Here is an 18820-nt window from a genome sequence, read left to right as displayed (position 1 = left end):
AATAAAGTGGGGGTGTCTCCCAGCCCTCTATACATCAGCATCTGGTTAAAAAGAAACCCTTTACTCTCTCTCAGAGACAATAAACAAACAGAATTTGACTGGGGTCTCTTTATTACAATGACAAGGATCTAAATGACTAATGCTCTTTATAGCGCAATAATAGAATGCAATCACCAACACATACATTTATATAATGAACTGAAAAGTAAAGTGAATAATCATGGCATACAAATAGATAGTTGAAAGAAAAGTGATTAATTGTGACAAATAGATAGCTGAAATAAAAGTGATTAATTGTGAACAGATATAATAGAAACATTTTAAGAACACCTCACCCTATTAAGAAGGGTCCAACTCTCTGTCCCTTTTTGGTGGAATCAGGACTCTCCCCATCACCATGGCACCACCACCAACGGACCAACATCTGCTGTCTGTTCCTCTCTCTCTGGTGGAATCAGGACTCCCTCTCTCCTGCACCATCACCAACATGCTAACTTCACTCCACTGGTTCAACTGCTCCAAAAGCTCCAACTGGCAGCTCCAACTCTTCCATCTGACTGGCAACTGCTTCAATACATTCTGACAAACTGGCAGCTCCAGCTGACAGTTCGAACTCCAAAAATCAACTCTGACTGCTTCAACTCCAAAGACCAACTGACTGCTCTCTTCAGCTCCAAAAACGATCTGACTTCTACCATTCCAAGATCCATCTGACCGCTCTGCCTCTCTGCACTTCGATAATATAGAGTGCTCTCAACTCATGGAAATTTCCAACAGAAATTACCTCCCACCGAATTCTTTTGCCAGCTCCAAGGCTCTCTGCGCAACTGCAGTGGCCACTTGCATGTTGCGTCTAGACCCAAGAGACAAACACATTCCTTCAATAAGGGGCCTATCCTCACTGGTTTCTAACGAGTGAAAAACAACTTAACTCTAAACATCACCTTTACCCTGCAAGCGCCTCAGTCAGCAGAGGCAAGACAAAGATGGCTGCTCTCTAGTTTAGCCCTCTAGGCCCGAAAAGAGGCAAAGAAGGCACAGAATCATGCCAAAGCCAATAGGCAAACCCTACAAAGTGACTCATAGCAATATACTGAGATGGCAGTGGACTACTAGTCATCACTAATCCAAATAGGGCAAATTATCCTGTCGCTACACCTACCCAGCCGGACGTCCGACACTGTTTTTCCTCATCTCCTCGTTGTATTTCTGACCCCCTCCACCCTTTGTCTATGCTATGCTTTTGTAACTCATGTAACCATTCTCCAGCACCTATTTGGCCGTCACCTACACAGCTGGTCTTCTGACGTCTCCCCGTATGTGTCTCCTTCCCTCCCCCTCCTCCTCCCTCTTTTGATCCTTTGATTCAAACTGATGTAGCTATATAACCCGTAACTCGCTGATTCAACTGATGTAAATTACAAAACTGTTTGTACCTACCACGGAGCCTGAGCAACCTTGGCGGATGCCCGGTGGAGCTGTCCTATGCAGCTATAGAGGAGTCTGGCCCCTTGGCCGTCCCCTACCCAGCCGGTCATCTGACATTGTTTTTCCTCGTCTCCCCGTTATGTGTCTCCTTCTCTCCCCCTTCGATGGAACAATGACGATGCCCCCTGGGCGGATACCAAATCTGTTTGTACCTATCGCGGAGACCGAGCAACCTTGGCCGATGCCCGGTGGAGCTGTCATATGCAGCTATAGAGGAGTCTGGCCCCTTGGCCGTCACCTACCCAGCCGGTCATCTGACATTGTTTTCCTCTTCTCCCTGTTTGTGTCTCCTTCACTCCCCCTCCCTCTGTGATTCTTTGATTCAAACGGTTGTAACTATGTAACCTGTAACTTGCTGATTCAACTAATATAACTATGTACACTGTAACTTGCTGGCCCTCATGTAAAGCGCTCTGATACCTCCGGGTCTAGCCAGCGCTATATAAAACTTTGCAAATAAAAAATTCTCCGCCACTTTCCCCTGCGATGTGTCCCCTGAAGCCCCGACCCTCCGTTTGCCCATTCGTCGTACCCCCCTCCCAGCTGCTCCTCCCTACCACCTCCCCTTCTTATGGTGGCCGCTCCGCAGCAGTGGGAGCGACCCTTGACCCTGTCTCCAGGCAGGTCGCTCCCCACGCCTGCGCAGCACCCCCTGACTACGCCCGTGTCTCTGCCCAGCTCCTGCTGCTGCTGAGGGAGTTCGAGGCCCGCCTCCACCAGCAGGCTGTGTTACAAAAGGGGATGATGGACGGAGTGTTTGAGCAAATCAAACACTCACCCCCAGTCAACTGATCTGGGTTTAATCCTTCACAGTTCTTTAGCTCACTCCGCCACCCCAGTTCAGACATGGCCATATGCAAATCAGTCTGACCCTGTGCCTCATGGGAACAGTCCAGCCTGCTGTTCTCTGCCACTTTCCACGCCGCTGCGTCCACTGTGGCCCCACCCCCCGCTCACCCATTCATCATTCCCCCCCTCCCAGCTGCTCCTCCCTCCCACCTCCCCTTCATGTGGCGGCCGATGTGCGGCCGCGTCGCTGGCGCACCGCTGACATGCCCAAGGCAAGCCCATCTGTGCCCATCGCGTCTGGACCGCGCCCAGCACCAGAACCCCTGGCCCCTGCGAACACCACAATGCCTGACCCCCCGCTCACCCATTCGTCGTTCTACCCTCTCAGCTGCTCCTCCCTCCCACCTCCCCTTCATATGGCGGCCGCTGTGTGGCCGCGTCGCTGGCGCATCGCTGGCATGCCCAAGGCAAGCCCATCTGTGCCCATCCGCGTCTGGACCGGGCCCAGCGCCAGAACCCCTGGCCCCCGCGAACACCACAATGCCTGACTCTGCTACGATACCAGCACCCTCCACGCACTTAACCCTGGGCGAGAACACACCTGCTACCGGTTCACCCCGAAGCACAACCAAGGACCCTTCACCTGACGGAACTGTAGCTTCACCAGCATCCGGTTCACCAAACCGCCACCCAAGGAACCCAACTACCTCTGATGATTCCTCCTCAACACCCGCTCGACCCGCAAACATGGCGTCGAACTCTGGGACCTTCTCGAGGCTACCTCCCCAGATGTCGCCTTCCTGACGGAAACCTGGCTGAACCCCCCTCAGCACCCGTCATCGCCATAGCCATCCCGAAAGGCTACAAGATCACCCACAGGGGCCTTACCAATGGAGTAGGAGGAGGAATCGCCATTGCCCACAGGAACACCCTCAGAGTCTCGACCAACACCAACGACACCCTCAGCATTGCCGAACACATGCACTTTCAGATCCACACTGATCCCAACACCACCGTCAGAGGAACCCTTGTCTACAGACCCCCCGGACCCTAACCACAGTTCAGCGACTCCATCGCCGACTTCATCAGCACACACACCCTCGCCTCCATGGACTACATCCTCCTCAGAGACCTCAACTTCCACCTCGGGAACAACAACGACACCAACTCCACCACCCTGATCGACAACCTCGCCAACCTCAGAATCAGACAGCTTGGGACAACACCCACCCATGCCCCGGCCACACGCTCGACCCCATCTTCACTGCAAGCCCCCACGTCTCCTTAAACCATACCACCGAACCCCACTAGACAGACCACCACTGCATCCACTTCTCCTTCAGGAAAGTCACCACGCACCCCTGCACCCAACAGATGCCTCCACGCTGCTGGAGCAAAGTCCCTGAAAACCAGCTAACCATCACCCTCGCCCAGAACCCACCCGCCGACTCCACCGACCCCGACACCACCCCCGCAACCTCAGACAGTGGAACAACGACTGTGCCAACACCCTCAACCCGCTCAAGACACCCTCCAACATCCACACCAGCAAGAAAGCCACCTGGTTCATTGAAGACCTCCAGGCCTCCAAACGAACATACCGAAAACTGTAGAAGAACTGGCTTCGCGAACGAACACCGGATAGCTACGCAGCCCACAATGACGCCACCCTCAGACACCATCACCTCATCAGATCCGCCAAGACGGCCTCATTCAAAGACCGCCTAGATAACAACGCACACAGCAGCAAAGAGCTCTTTAACCCCTCCCATGCTCATGAAGAGCTCAGCTCGTCATGAGCCACGGTTCTTGTGTGCTCATGACGAGCTGTGCGAACGCTCTAAAGAAACGGTGTGGTCATGACAAGCTCAGCTCGTCATGAGCACACGAGCACTGTGCTGCATGACAAGCTGAGCTTCTCATGAGCAGGGGGCCCTGTGCGCGCCTCTCCTCCCCCCAGCACAGGGGGGGGGAATGTGCCAAGCAGGGAAGGGGTTAACATTGTGAAGGAACTCTCCAACACCAGCTCCAACACCACCAACATCCTGCCTTCACAAGACCTGTGCAACTCGCTGGCCACCTTCTTCCACCACAAGATCACCGACATCCACGACAGCTTCAATACCACGATCGCCCTGACAACCACCGCCCCCACGACCACCACCTGCACCAACCGCCTGCTCTCCTGGACCAGCATCAACGATGAGGACACCAGTGAGATCATGAACCCCATCCACTCAGGATCACCGCTTGACCCATGCTCTCACCACATCTTCAACAAAGCTAGCACAGCCATCGCACCCCATCTCCGGAAAGTAATCAACATCTCCTTCAAGACAGCAACTTTCCCGGAAAGCTGGAAGCACGCCGAGATTAACACCTTACTCAAGAAACTCAAGGCGGACCCCAAGGACCTCAAGAACTTCCGACCCATCTCCCTGCTCCCGTTACGGGCGAAAGTCACTGAGACAATCGTCAACAAATAACTGACCCGATACTTCGAGGAGAACAGCATCCTGGACCCGCCCCAGTCTGGCTTCCGCAGCAACCACAGCACCGAAGCCGCCCTCGTTGCCGCCACCGATGACATCAGGACCCTGCTAGACAATGGAGAAACAGCGGCCCTCATCCTCCTGGACCTGTCAGCCACCTTCGGCACGGTCTGCCACCGCACACTACGAACACGCCTACACGACGCCGGGATCCAAGAGAAGGCCCTGGACTGGACCACATCCTTCCTCTCCGGCAGAACTCAGAGCGTCCGCCTCCCCCCCTTCCGCTCCAATGCCACAGAGATCATCGGCGGCGTATTCCAGGGCTCAGCCCGACGCTGTTCAACATCTACATGGCACCCCTCGGCCCCGTCGCCCGACAGCACAACCTCGAAATCATCTCCTACGCTGATGACACCCAGCTGATCCTCTCCCTCACCAACAACCCTTACACCGCTAAAACCAACCTCCACGAAGGAATGAAGGCTGTTGCCGAATGGATGAGGAACAGCCAACTGAAGCTGAACTTGGACAAGACGGAGGTCCTCATCCTCGGCTCCACCTCTTCAGCATGGGACGACTCCTAGTGGCCGACTACACAGGGAACAGCCCTGACACCCACCCACCACAGAAGCAACCTAGGGCTCATCCTCGACTCCACCCTCTCCATGACTAAGCAGGTCAACGCAGTCTCCTCATCCTGCTTCAACACCCTACGAATGCTCCGCAGGATCTTCAAGTGGATCCCCACCGAAACGAGAAGAACAGTCACCCAGGCCCTCGTCACCAGCAGGCTGGACTACGGAAACGCCCTCTATGCAGGAAAGTCGACCTAGCTCCTGAGACGACTGCAATGCATCCAGAACACCTCTGCATGTCTGATCCTCGACATCCCCAGCCGTAGCCACATCGCACCCCACCAGAGCGAACTGCACTGGCTTCCCGTCAACAAGAGGATAACCTTCAAGCTCCTCGTCCATGCATACAAAGCACTCCACAACGCCGGACCAGCATACCTCAACGGACAGCTCAGCTTCTACACCCCCACCCACCAGCTCCGCTCCGCCGGCCTCGCCTTCGCCAAAGTCCCTCGCATCCGAAGAACGACCGCCGGCGGCAGATCTTTTTCCCACCTCTCCCCCAAGACCTGGAACACCCTCCCCACCAACCTACGGCAGACCCAAGTCCTACTGGTCTTCAGAAGACTCCTCAAGACCTGGCTCTTCGATCGGTAGCAGCTCCCTCCCCCAGCGCCTTGAAACCCTCACGGGTATGTAGTGCGCTTTACAATGACCTTATTTATTGATTGATTGATTGTTCCGTAATTCACTGCTGAGGAGCACTGTCATTCCCTGCGCTGGCTTGAAGTAAAATTGTAGTCCTTCCCCTATTTTTGTAAAATGCCCGGTTTTTGGCTTTCAAATTCTGGTCACCGTATATATATATTTTCATTTTTAAACATTTACCAAACCGTCACGGCAAAGAACAGTTCCTACATCCAAATAGGCTCTGGTATGAAGACGGTGTCTCTCTTAAAGCATCTTTTTAAAAAGAATAACATTAAATCAACTGACAAAAAACATTTCCTTCAAACCGTGCCGACATAAACACGCAGCCAGTGAACACTCAGGAGCAAGCCAACGCCCCCAATCACGGCTACGCGCGCGCTCACTCAGGCAATCACGCACGCGCCCGGCTCTGAAGACAGCCTCCTTGTGAATTATTTACCTGCTGGTGAAAGGGCGCACAGTTCTGCTAATGGGCCTATTACACGGGGTGACGAAGAGCTTCTAAACCCGGGGAACAGATCGCTTTATGAAACTTTAATGGCGGTCAATTGTTCGGCAAAAAAAATACAAGGGGATCCCGTATCAAATATTGATATCTTAATGCTGGATGTTAAAGAAGTCAGGCCCAAAGAGTACGGGATCAATGCCCATAATGCGTGCGCGTGGCAGGGGAGTGGGCAGAGAGCCGCAGGCTGTAACCGAAACCAGGCCTTCAAATTCAGCCATTTTAATAAAGTGTCTGCGCTGGGGGAAGGCAACACGAGAAACACTAATTGGTGGACGTAAAACTGCATTACAGCTTTTAAAATTACAACTCTTGATCTGAAATATATGTAGTTTTCTAAAGTGGAGCGTATGCGCTTTGCAGCAAAACAAAGCGCTATGTTTAATGCATGTGTGCATAAAAGGCAGGCCCACTGGGTGCTGGCCTTTGGTTCCGCTTGCCATGCAACGCATCTGTGTCCCCGAAAGAGAACAGCGCAGCCTCCACCCTAGACCCACCCCTGGAACTGTAATCTCTCGGTGACGTATTCAAATCTTGTATCGTAAAGCAGATCAAGCGCCCACGAGTACAGAAGAGACAGCAAAAATATGGGCATGAAGTAATAGTAAATGTCACTGCCAAACTGTGCAGTCCCTTCAGCACTATCCTACAATCACCAACATTTTCCCCACTCTATGGCCACCTCCATTCACTCCTACAGATGCCACACAGCCGCCCTGCTCAAATGACGACCCCACCAGCAGTGCCTTACTGCCTTCATCATCGCCACGCCACACTGCCTTCTCCACCTTACTGCCACCAGCACCCACTGCATGCCACCTACGACACCGCCACTCCACGGGCACCAACAGCATCTCAACGCCCGCTGTCACCAGCATCGTCCTCCCTCCCATCAACCCCTCCAGCTCCAGTCCAACACTTCCCCACTGGCATCTGCATCGCCGCTATTACACGCTCACCGCCCCATCACCAAGCGAGGCAACCTGAAAAACACAAGTTCGCGTTTGACAATATAACAAACTCGGTAAACTGCCGACAACTACAGTGAGTCCAGCTGGAATGCGTCGAGTCCGTAATTCATAGGCATACACGTATCTAAGAGTGGCTGAACTGTGTGCCACTGACATAAATACCTATCACACTCCCGTCACCCTTCCCACGAAAATACACTTACAAATGAATTTGTATTAAACTTGCCATCCAGTCATGTTAACATTTCAGTGGCATTGTCCGTCCTCTCTTGGCCATGCCATGGTGAAGGGGCACTGTAGGGGAAGTAATACTGCGACAGGGGCCTTCACGAGGCGATGTGGTCTGGGGGCTGATTTCCAGACTAGGAAACAATGTACCTTAGGTTTTTTTGCTGGCTCCCCCACCTGACTAAAAGTGTGAGTTATCCTTCGCAAATCACCTCCGCTTCCCCAGTCTTGGTCCCATTTTAGCCCCGATTCAGAGGGTGGCGAGTGTTTCCCGGACCCTGCACAAACCCGTCTGCAGGGGTCGGGATTCCGAGATGGTTGGCCTTTCCAACACTGGTAATTACGGGGAATTATATATATAGCGCGGTAACGGGGTGGTTTTACCCCTGACGTGGATTTTGGTGCAGGCAAACAATAAAACGCGCGAGATACCCCAAAACTTAAAATGGGTGTTATTTATCGCCCTCTTTATTGTAGAAACAGCTGTGACTATAGCGCATGTTTCCCCCCGAGTTTTCGTATTTAAAAGGGGCAAATAAAAAAGAGAATGATTTCGATTGGTTTGAAGCGTATCAAACTCCCCAAGTCACTGAAAATCATGGCATTTCTGTAACAGAGAAGGGAAAGCATTTTTTAGCTAAACTTTCTTTACGTCATAGTCAAAATGGCCATGTGTTAGTGTGGCTAAATAACTTATCCTCACATTAGTGCAATAATTTGTTTTTGAACCTGGATTTTTTCAATGAAAGGAAATGGTCGAAAATACTTATATATATATATATTTTTAAAGAAACTATATCATAGAGACTCTTTTACTAAAATTACACTGCTTGACATTCTCTGTTGATTATTTTAATTTGAAACCATTGTATTTTAATTCATCGCTAACATTCGAGGCAACATATAGCTTACTGTTCTAAGATGTAAAATTAAATGTTGTGAATTAGCAGTCTTGCACATCACAAAGTGCACATGCAATTATGTAGGTGCATTATTCATGTCCTGTTTTTTTTTTTTATCACGTTTGATTGAAACGTCATTTCTATGTAACTGGAAATGCATAACATTGATTTTCGATCACACGTTTTCTACCAGTTTGTTTCCTAATCATTATTCACCAAAATAATTAATATGTTGCTTTTAAAAGACCACCAGTAATCGTTCTATCAAGCAGATAGAAGCGTGTTTAATATTGGCGAATACGCATCTCCTTCCTTTCATGTGCAGTTTCAGTTTATTAGAAAAACATAATCTTATCCCAATATGTTTTCTATATGACCTTTGCCAAAACAAAATACAACTTTATCTGTGAGCCGGCACTCACCATTGCGCATGAATAATGTGTAATGATGCTCTTGTGATCATGGTTTTCATGAATTAATGGGCAGTTGCTTTGTAACATAATTTAAGCTTTTTATGTATTTATAAATATGCTAAATAAATGCATCACGCGATACATATAACTCAAAAGGCGCATTTGCAATTTTAAAGGTTGAAGTGCAATTAAGAGCCCAGCCACAGTCTGCACAGAGGGGAGATGCCCGGGGCAGCAGATGATGAATTGCACATCATTTTAATCTATAATCGTAGAAGTCCCCGTCCAGAGAAGAGGCGGGAGGGGAGCATGGTTTGCACTGACGAGCATTACCAGATCTTTCCCTATAAGAGGTGTCAGTTGGTCTCTTCCATCCGGCTCTGCCTACTACTTCTAATGTCTTTAACGCCTCGCCTCTTTTCATGAGGGTTTCATCCCAGAGGCAGGGTAATCAGCTGGGCGCTGGAAATGTGTGGAGGGCGGGGCTCTCATTTACAGTCAGAGAAAGTGAGACAGCGGAGAGTAGAGAGGGGGCTATGTGAGGGGACTAGACATGTAGGGGGGTCTCAGGTATGAGAAAGGGAACAGAAACAAATAAACGAATACTACTGCCTAAGGGGGTTAGTTTAACCAGGGTGTGCTGTGTTGGGACAGTCACGGCACAGCAATTCAATTTGATAACAGGGCAAGTGACTCGAATCCACTCATCTAGGACGAGCCCATTTCCTGCTGGGGGCGCCCCGCGTGTGTTTCTGAAGGCCTCCTCCCTACTCCTGGGGCAGGGGAAGGATAATCAGGCATCATTGGCTGCCTCAGCCTGCAGTACCCCTTTTCCCTCAGTGTCACACAGGTTCTCTTCCCAACATAGACCCCGAAGCAAGAGTTTAGCCAGACTCATTCTCCCACGTGAGCCGTTAATAATTCAGTAATCACGGAGATCCGATGGCGCCGAGGATCACTCTCCGGCGACAACTTTCAAGTAAGCGCCTGAGAGACAAACTGTGACATTGACGCCTTCCACTAAAGGTCCGTCTAAGCCCGCCCCGCCCATTCCAGTGATTAGGAGCACCCTCCCTGACAGGTGTTTTCGTGGGTGGGTGCTCGCCCTCTTGGGGGGAGGGGGGGGGGGGGTCTCCCTGAATCCATTCCAGTTCCTGGCAGCACACTCTGAAAACGCATCGCTAAGTAGTGAGGCGCTGGCTGTACTCAAAAAGAGAACCTAATCTCACTTTTGGAATACAGACCTATACATAATACAAATTACACATTGCGTCCATTTCAGTTGCTGCTATTTTCTCAAAGGCAAAGCTCAAAGCTAAAGGGACGCATTCTTTGCCAAGTACTGTCTAACCTCGAACCGTGCGTCTGACGAAGATAGGGCGCTTTACAAGCGTGGCTGTTGCGCGCGCCCGTTAAGGTGCCGTGTCATCGGAATGGTTCTTCCAGACACAACTCGTTTAATTAGTGCCAAAAAACACAACCCTATAACAGGTAAAACACAGGAGTCTTTTTGCACATGTGAAACTGAAATCAGTGCCTAGATTAAATGATATAAATGACAAACATTCATTGACGGATATATTCGTAGAACACTATTGTTTATTCAAATAGTGTCAATACGTGTTTCACTGTATTTTTTCATTTTTAGTTTATATATACATATAAATAATTCACACCTTAACAGTGCCCACTGTACAGGGAAGGGAGAGGGTAGTGCAGTGTTCAGGAATGGTGTGGGTGGGTAGAGTGAGAAATCAATCGTAAATTGCTTTCAACAATTGAAATTGGCTTCTCAGGGGAGCCTTGCCGGAATTAATCCAAAATCAAATTTAGCATTAGTGTAACACCATCAATAACAGGTGTACAAAGTCACACTCCAATTATGTGTTATAGTTGGTAGTCGACGTTTCAACCCTCGTTGTAGGGATGCTACCCCTTACATGGCGGGTCTTCTTCAGGACAGTGAGAGGGGAGTGGGCAGTTCCTATAGGGGAAAGGTATTTAAAAGAGATTACTAAATTATCACTTAATGGAGGCTATTTACACAGGGGTACATTGATTAGCATCATACATTAGTATAACCTATGCTCTGGCCCTATGGGACCCTAGGACAGAGTGACAGGCTTATTTTTGTCTGTAGTTGTTGTCCATTTCAGCTTCAGAAAGAACACGATCCACCACCACCAGCAACAGATTGCACGCAGAAGCTGGAACAAGATTACTGCCGACCAGCTCGCCGCATCCCTGAGCCGGGACCCCCCCGCCAGCTCAGCGAACCCCAGCCAGGCCGCCAACAACCTCACGAAGTGGATCAGCAACTGCGCAGACGACCTCGCCCCACTGAGGACCCCGCCCAGCAGACTCGGCAGTAAGAAAGCACCATGGTTAACCGACGAACTCAAGAGGTCCAAGAGGAACTGCCGAGCCCTCGAGAGAGCCTGGCGCAGAGACCCGACACCAGACAACATGACCACCCTAAAGCTAGCCACTCGAAAACACCACCAACTGATCCACGCCACCAAGAAAACCACATTCAAGGAACGACTGGACAACAACACCCACAACAGCAAGGAACTCCTCAACATCATCAAAGAGCTCTCCAACCCCAGCGCCGGAAACAACGACATCACCCCATCACAAGACCTCTGCAACTCCCTCGCCTCCTACTTCCACAACAAGATCGCAGACAGACACAACAGCTTCAGCACACAGCCAACGCACCCCACGACCGTACCTGCACCCCCCACAACCACCCTCTGAACCTGGACCCAGATCAATACCGAAGAAACCCTACGCACGATGAACTCCATCCACTCCGGATCTCCAACCGACCCCCGCCCTCACCACGTCTTCAACAAAGCCGACGCTGTCATCGCGCCCCACCTGCGGGACATCATCAACACCTCCTTCGACACCGCCACCTTCCCGGAGAGTTGGAAGTACGCCGAACTCAGCGCTCTACTGAAGAAACCATCCGCGGACCCCACCGAACTCAAAAACTACCGCCCCATCTCGCTCCTCCCGTTTCCGGCCAAAGTCATTGAGAAGACCGTCAACAAGCAGCTGGCTGCCTTCCTCGAGACGAACGGATCCCTCGACCTCTCGCAGTCTGGCTTCCGGGCCAACCACAGCACCGAGACCGCCCTCATTGCAGCCACTGACGACATCCGAGCCCTGCTCGACAACGGAGAAACAGCGGCCCTCATCCTCCTGTACCTCTCCGCGGCATTCAACACTGTCTGCCACCGCACCCTAGTGCAGCGACTCATCAACGTCGGAATCCAAAAGAAGGCACTAGAATGGATCATCTCCTTCCTCGCCGGAAGGACACAGAGAGTCCGCCTCCCTCCGTTCAGATCAGAAGCCACTGAAGTCATCTGCGGCGTCCCTCAAGGCTCCTCGCTCAGCCCCACCCTCTTCAATGTCTACATGAGCCCCTTTGCGGCCATCGCACGCCAACACAACCTCAACATCATCTCTTACGCCGACGACACCCAGCTGATCCTCTCCCTCACCAACGACCCCACCACCGCCAGAGCCAACCTACACGAAGGAATGAAAGACGTAGCCAATTGGATGAAGAACAGCCGCCTGAAACTGAACTCAGACAAGACGGAAGTCCTCATCCTGGGATCTTCGCCCTCCGCCTGGGACGACTCATGGTGGCCCCCTGCCCTGGGCTGTGCACCCAAACCAACGGACCACGCACGCAACCTGGGCTTCATCCTGGACTCCTCCCTCTCCATGACCAGACAAGTCAACGCCGTCTCCTCGTCGTGCTTCAACATCCTGCGCATGCTACGTAAGATCTTCCGGTGGATCCCCACCGAGACCAGGAAGACGGTCACCCAGGCCCTCGTCACCAGCCGACTGGACTACGGCAACTCCCTCTACGCCGGAACCACTGCCAAACACCAGGAGAGACTCCAGCGGATCCAGAACACCTCAGCAAGACTCATCCTGGACATCCCCCGACACAGCCACATCTCCGGACACCTGAGAGACCTGCACTGGCTCCCGGTCAACAAGAGAATCACGTTCGGACTCCTCACCCACGTACACAAAGCCCTAAACAACCAAGGCCCAAGATACCTCAACAACCGCCTCAACTTCTACACTCCCACACGCCAGCTTCGATCGACCAGCCACGCCCTCGCCGCCATCCCCCGCATCTGAAGAGCCACCACAGGAGGAAGGTCCTTCTCCTACGTGGCCGCCAAGACGTGGAACTCCCTCCCGACCCACCTCCGCCTGACCCAAGACCACCTCGCCTTCAGGAAGCAGCTCAAGACCTGGCTGTTCGAGCAGTAGCGGACCCCCCCTCCCCAAGCGCCTTGAGACCCTCTGGGTGAGTAGCGCGCTATATAAATGCTTTGATTGATTGATTGATTGGGTTGACCCTCCTACTGTAAACCTAGATTAAATGATACGCATGAGAAGAACGCTTGAAATAAGCCGAATGCGTTTGATTATCGCCATTAACCGGACTACTTTTGAATAACTAAAAATGTAATGCATTATTGTGATACGCTTTGACATGGCCTAAAACTGGAAAACAGTTGAAGTAATGAAATGGCAGACTCAATTCTCAGATTCTCAGATTCGATGCACAGTTGCATCGCGGCATACGTGTTTGCGTCAGTAGCAGGAAGAGTGCTGCTAATACACGTTGACTCGCAATGTTTGGGCTAACACTTGTCACTGCACACTGCAGCAAGGCTGTTGTTGGCGAGTCAAGGCTTGGGCCCTCATCCAATGACCAGCACACGACGAAGGCCCGAGTAGGGCAGTACCTGGTTCCTCTGATCTGCGCTGTAAAGGGTTTTGGTTGAAGATTATAAGGTCTTTGGGCCATATAGAGCTTGGAGCACCGATTCTATGTGCTATACCTGGTGGGAGGCTTGTGCCACTTATTCTATGTGCTAAGCACTGCAGAGGGCTTTGTTGTCTGTTTCCTGTGTCATTTATGTTGAATAGTGAGTGGAAGGCTGTCTGTTCAAAGGTCGTAGCACAGAAGACTTGTGTCACTTTCTCTTCATTCCAACATTTCCGACTAGCCCCGTGTGTTTTCCTGCACAGGAACCCAGTGCCAAGAGTCCCTTCGCAGGAACTCTATGGGGCATATTATCAAGGACTGGTATTAAAATTATTGCAGTTTTATCGTCAGGAAACTGCCGATAAAACGGCGATAATGGGCTTGATAATACGCCCTTGTTAATTCCCATAGAAGCCCATGTTAACATCAGAACATGGGCTTCAATGGGAATTAACAAGGGCGAATTATCAAGCCCATTATCGCCGTTTTATCGGCAGTTTCCTGCTGATAAAACGGCGATAATTTTAACACCGGTCCTTGATAATATGCCCCTATGTGTTTTCCAATAAGTTACTTCCCAAAAGAGCACACTAGGGGCCTCATTATGATGGAGGATTTTCCGCCTCCTCCGGGCCGGGGGAAGCCACCTCCGGCCCGAAGGAGGCGGAAAATCCTCTGCGGACTCACCAAAGACCCACCGCCGCATTACGATGGCTGGTGGGTCTTGGTTACTGTCCGCTGCTTTTCCACTGCGGTCAGATTACAACCGCGGCGGAAAAGCTCTCATTTGGCTGGCAGTGTCTATCAGACACCGCCAGCCAAATTAGGAAGCATTTGTAAACATGCTTTTCCGCAGCGGTTTTTCCGCCGTGGAAAAGCATGTGTACTTTTGATTTTGGGGGCCCGTTGCAGGCCCCCAGGGTGTTGGCGGGTGGGGGGTGCACATGGGGGGTACCTATGGTACCCCCCAGCATTTACTTGCACAAAGCGGCAGGCACCGCGTGGTGCCTGCCGCTTTGTGCATGTAAATGTTAAACATGCACTTTTAACATTGCGGCGGGTGCTGCTTGAAGCAGCACCCGCCGCAATGTTAAATATCCAGGATGTGACCGCCAGGGTGGCGGTCACATCCTAATCGCACATGAGGGAACGCCGCAGCCCATGCGGAGGTTCCCTCATCCTCTGGGGTCGCGGACGGACGCAAGTCCGTCCGCGATCCTAATGAGGCCCCTAGGTGTGTGACGGGGTTCATCAACACGAGCCATTTTTATCATGTACCAGGGTCATGCTCAGGCTGTGGAGCATGAGGTTCAGACCTTTGTATCCACGAACACCACAGGCTAGGGAGAAGCCTGATAAAATCATGACAGAGCTGCTAACGTCCCTCAGAGTGTGAGCCAATGTGTAGCATTTTGTGGTGTACACGTTGGGCTATGGTGTACAAGAGCCAGAGGTATCTAGGTGTGTGTGCAGTCCCAGAGAAGGTATTTTGCTATTTGAGACAAATGCAAAAAGAACAAGTAATGGACAGAATGCAGAAGAATGTCATACATTCACCCCAGTACAGAGATCTGGCCCTAAACCTATTGTTTTTTTGCTCACCATGCCATTCCAGTTTGGACCCAGTCATATGCAAATCAGTCTTGACCATGCATCCTGGGGGACCAGTCCAGCCCGAACTGCCAGGCCAGGTCCTCCTTGGACTGGACACAAGCATCCTAGGACGGGTTTCAGGGTATGTCACCCTTCTTCAGCTAGGCTTGCTTGAATCCAGTGTCACGGAGAGCAACCAGGGAGGACCTGGCCTGACAGTTCGGTCTAGACTGTTCCCATGGGGCACAGGGTCAAGACTGATTTGCATATGGCTGGGTCTAAACTGGGGTGGCGTAGTGGGCAAAAGAACAATGGATTTAACCCAGATCTTTTGACTGGGATGAATGTTTGCATTGTCAGCATACCGTCCATCATTTGTTTGCTGTATTGCTATTTTAGACAGTAGAGGCTACTGGGCTGCTGTGTCCCCTTCAGCAGCCTGAATGTCAGTTTTCTCTCCATTCTTCTCCACATCCCAGCAACACAAGTTGTAAGGAGGAGAGAGAAAATACAACTGGGCAGCGATGCACAGTGTGAGTGCACACCTCACACAATCCTATATTGTAAACTGGCAATGTGGCTAAGGATGCCCAGCAATGTGGATATGCTGTTGCCAAATGAAATCAAATGTGCACCAGCCCGATTGTCACACAATTTATATACATGGAAGATGGTGCCTATTACACATGCCAGATCCACAGGGAGGTGACGCACACTTTGATAAAAAGGTCACCATTCCCTTAGAAGAGCTAACAAGAAGTTACTTGCTGTAGCATTTTTGAACACTAAGTCATAACTTACCTTATACTTTAGTTATAACGAGCTTCATTTTTATGTAATTTATTCACAGCATTGTATTCTTTACATTAATAAGCACGCCTGAACTTTACCAGGAGAAGCTTCAATGAATAATGCGCAGATATATATGTATGATTGACTTCGTTATAAACTCATATTCCATTTATTTAGAAGATATCCTTTTAATTTATATTTCACTTTCCAGTTTGTAGCGCTTCACATTAGCAAAGGATAACCACATGCCTTTCTTCAATGGGAGTGTTGTATGTCAGTGTCCCAGTACAGAATTCTCTGACCGAGTGTTTGTAGAGTGTTATGGTTCAAAGTGAAGCCAATATCCTGAGCTGTCAGATGGCTGAGGTGTAAATAATAAGGCATTATTGAAACAGCCACAATTCGCCGGAGTTTTACTGCATGTCCGCTACTTCACATTTGGTGATGAGCATGTAGGAGGGGTGTACATATTTTACATCTCAGCATATCATGCTGTGAGACACCGGAGAAAAACACTCACTTAGACAGATCGCTTGCAAGTTGTGGACATTTCTGTGTATTTATGTTTCTGTGCTTCATTAACAATGTGTAGAATGTAGTTTCACTCTTTATTATACATGAACACACTGAAATAGTGCCATTGCTTTTGAAACTATTTTCTTATGTTGAGTAGCAGTACGTTTTTGTGACTCTTGTTATCTAGGCCTCAATTTGGTCCTAGCAGCCATATTAATCAAAATGAATGTCAGCCTTGTCACTCTTGTGCTCTCCTTACACATCTTACTGTTTATTATTTCTGCAGTAAATGTTCAACTAGAACAATGTCAGTTTAGGTTTATTGTTATTGTTCATGATGTATTCGATTAACTTTACCCACTTAAGTCAACAACTGTAATTACATTTTTAGGTCCTTCCGCTAGTTTGCTGTACTCCATTCATAATAAGATGCTGTTGTTCATAGGACCCGGACCCCCCAGGTTGTTCCCTGCCCCGCCCCATCAAACCCATAAATCAATGGCCTGATAACAAGTAATATGGGTGAAAGAGGCCATGTTTACTACAAACCATCACAAATAAACATGACAATATATTACTAGTATGATTCAAATTAAATAATTCAATGAGGAGTTGACTTATAAAACTGCATCGCCAAAATAATATTTACATGTACGTTCATCATAGCATCATAACTCATCAGAAGAAATGGCAGAACTTAATTTTCATATACAAAAAATGTTATCTATTGATCCAGCACTAAGGGGCCTTCTGGCTCGCGCCACCCAACTGAGAACCACGCTGACGCAACCCACCTGCGTCCTTGAGAGGTGAGCGCCTGCTATCTGGTCCTTGTCCTAGGGGCACATCCCTCCACCACCAGGCTGCCCAAGGGGGCTTGTAGGGTAAAACCAGGGGTCGCAGCCCCATGACCAGACTTGTAACCTAATGCACTTGTCCCCAGCTGGTGTACCCGTTCTCTGTGGGGTGAGCGTACCATCTCTCCCCCTCAGTGCTGCCTAGGGAGTAAGCAGGAGAACTCCCCTTACCAATGTAAGGGAATCTGTGTGGCCTCCTTACAGCCACAAGGGTGGCCAGAGCCAACTGGTCCTTCACTCACCCCACCACAAAACAAATTCCACACAAATGACCAAATGCCGTCAATCTATAAATTCATCCCAATGTCCTACAGGTGCATGACATCGCGATGAAATGTGTGGTCACCTCTGAGCAACCTGTGAGGTTTGTATTTTGATTGCCTGCATCCATGCTACCTTGTTACTCTGAATAAAATGTTCTGTATATAAATATGGAACCCAGTAGTAAGAATTTGCTAATACAACATATGTATTACTTCTAGCCCTGACAAACACTTGAGGGTTATACACTCTCAAGACAAAACACACGCTGGCTGGATAAGCATATACCACTCTGGAGATAATCTAAGGATTTATGTGGACATTTATAATTGGTGTTTTGAGTGAACTTTTTGGTAACAGAAGGCTTTTGACCAATAGATTGCCTAATAACTAATGGCAGATACTCCTGTGTTGTGTAGGCTTTATGTAAACAACCGTAACCAGGTATGTCTAGTTCAGATCAGCAAATCCTTAAGTACAGTAGAAAAAATGTTTTGAGTTCACCTCATTGGCTCAAGACAATTTGGCCAAAGGGAGATTTTGTTCAGCTCAAGGCTGAATTACCAAAGGACTTTTTGAGAGAATTATACATTCTTAGTTGTTTTGTGGAATGGCTGCTTTCATTAGGATCAAGCACTATGAATACTTTGGAATATTTGATTCCACAGAACTAAATTTTGCGCCTGAAGAAAGATGTGCTTGCAGTTTGTGTGGAGAGGCCGAGTTGGGGTGGGGCTAGGGGTGTAATAGAATCACTTTATAACATTACAATGGTCTGCTCCTATCTGTCATCATATAGCGAGCTTATCTCCCGCTCGTAACGTAGGGTGGTCTGGCATCCTGTGGAACTTGACACATGAGTTACAAAGTTCTGAACAATCTCAAACCACATGGAGACTGCCTCAAAC

The sequence above is a fragment of the Lissotriton vulgaris genome, unplaced genomic scaffold (genome assembly GCF_964263255.1).
Source record: "Lissotriton vulgaris unplaced genomic scaffold, aLisVul1.2 SCAFFOLD_361, whole genome shotgun sequence".
Taxonomy (NCBI): Eukaryota; Metazoa; Chordata; class Amphibia; order Caudata; family Salamandridae; genus Lissotriton; species Lissotriton vulgaris.
The sequence above is the reverse complement of the archived record's forward strand: the minus strand, read 5'-3'. Positions refer to the sequence as shown.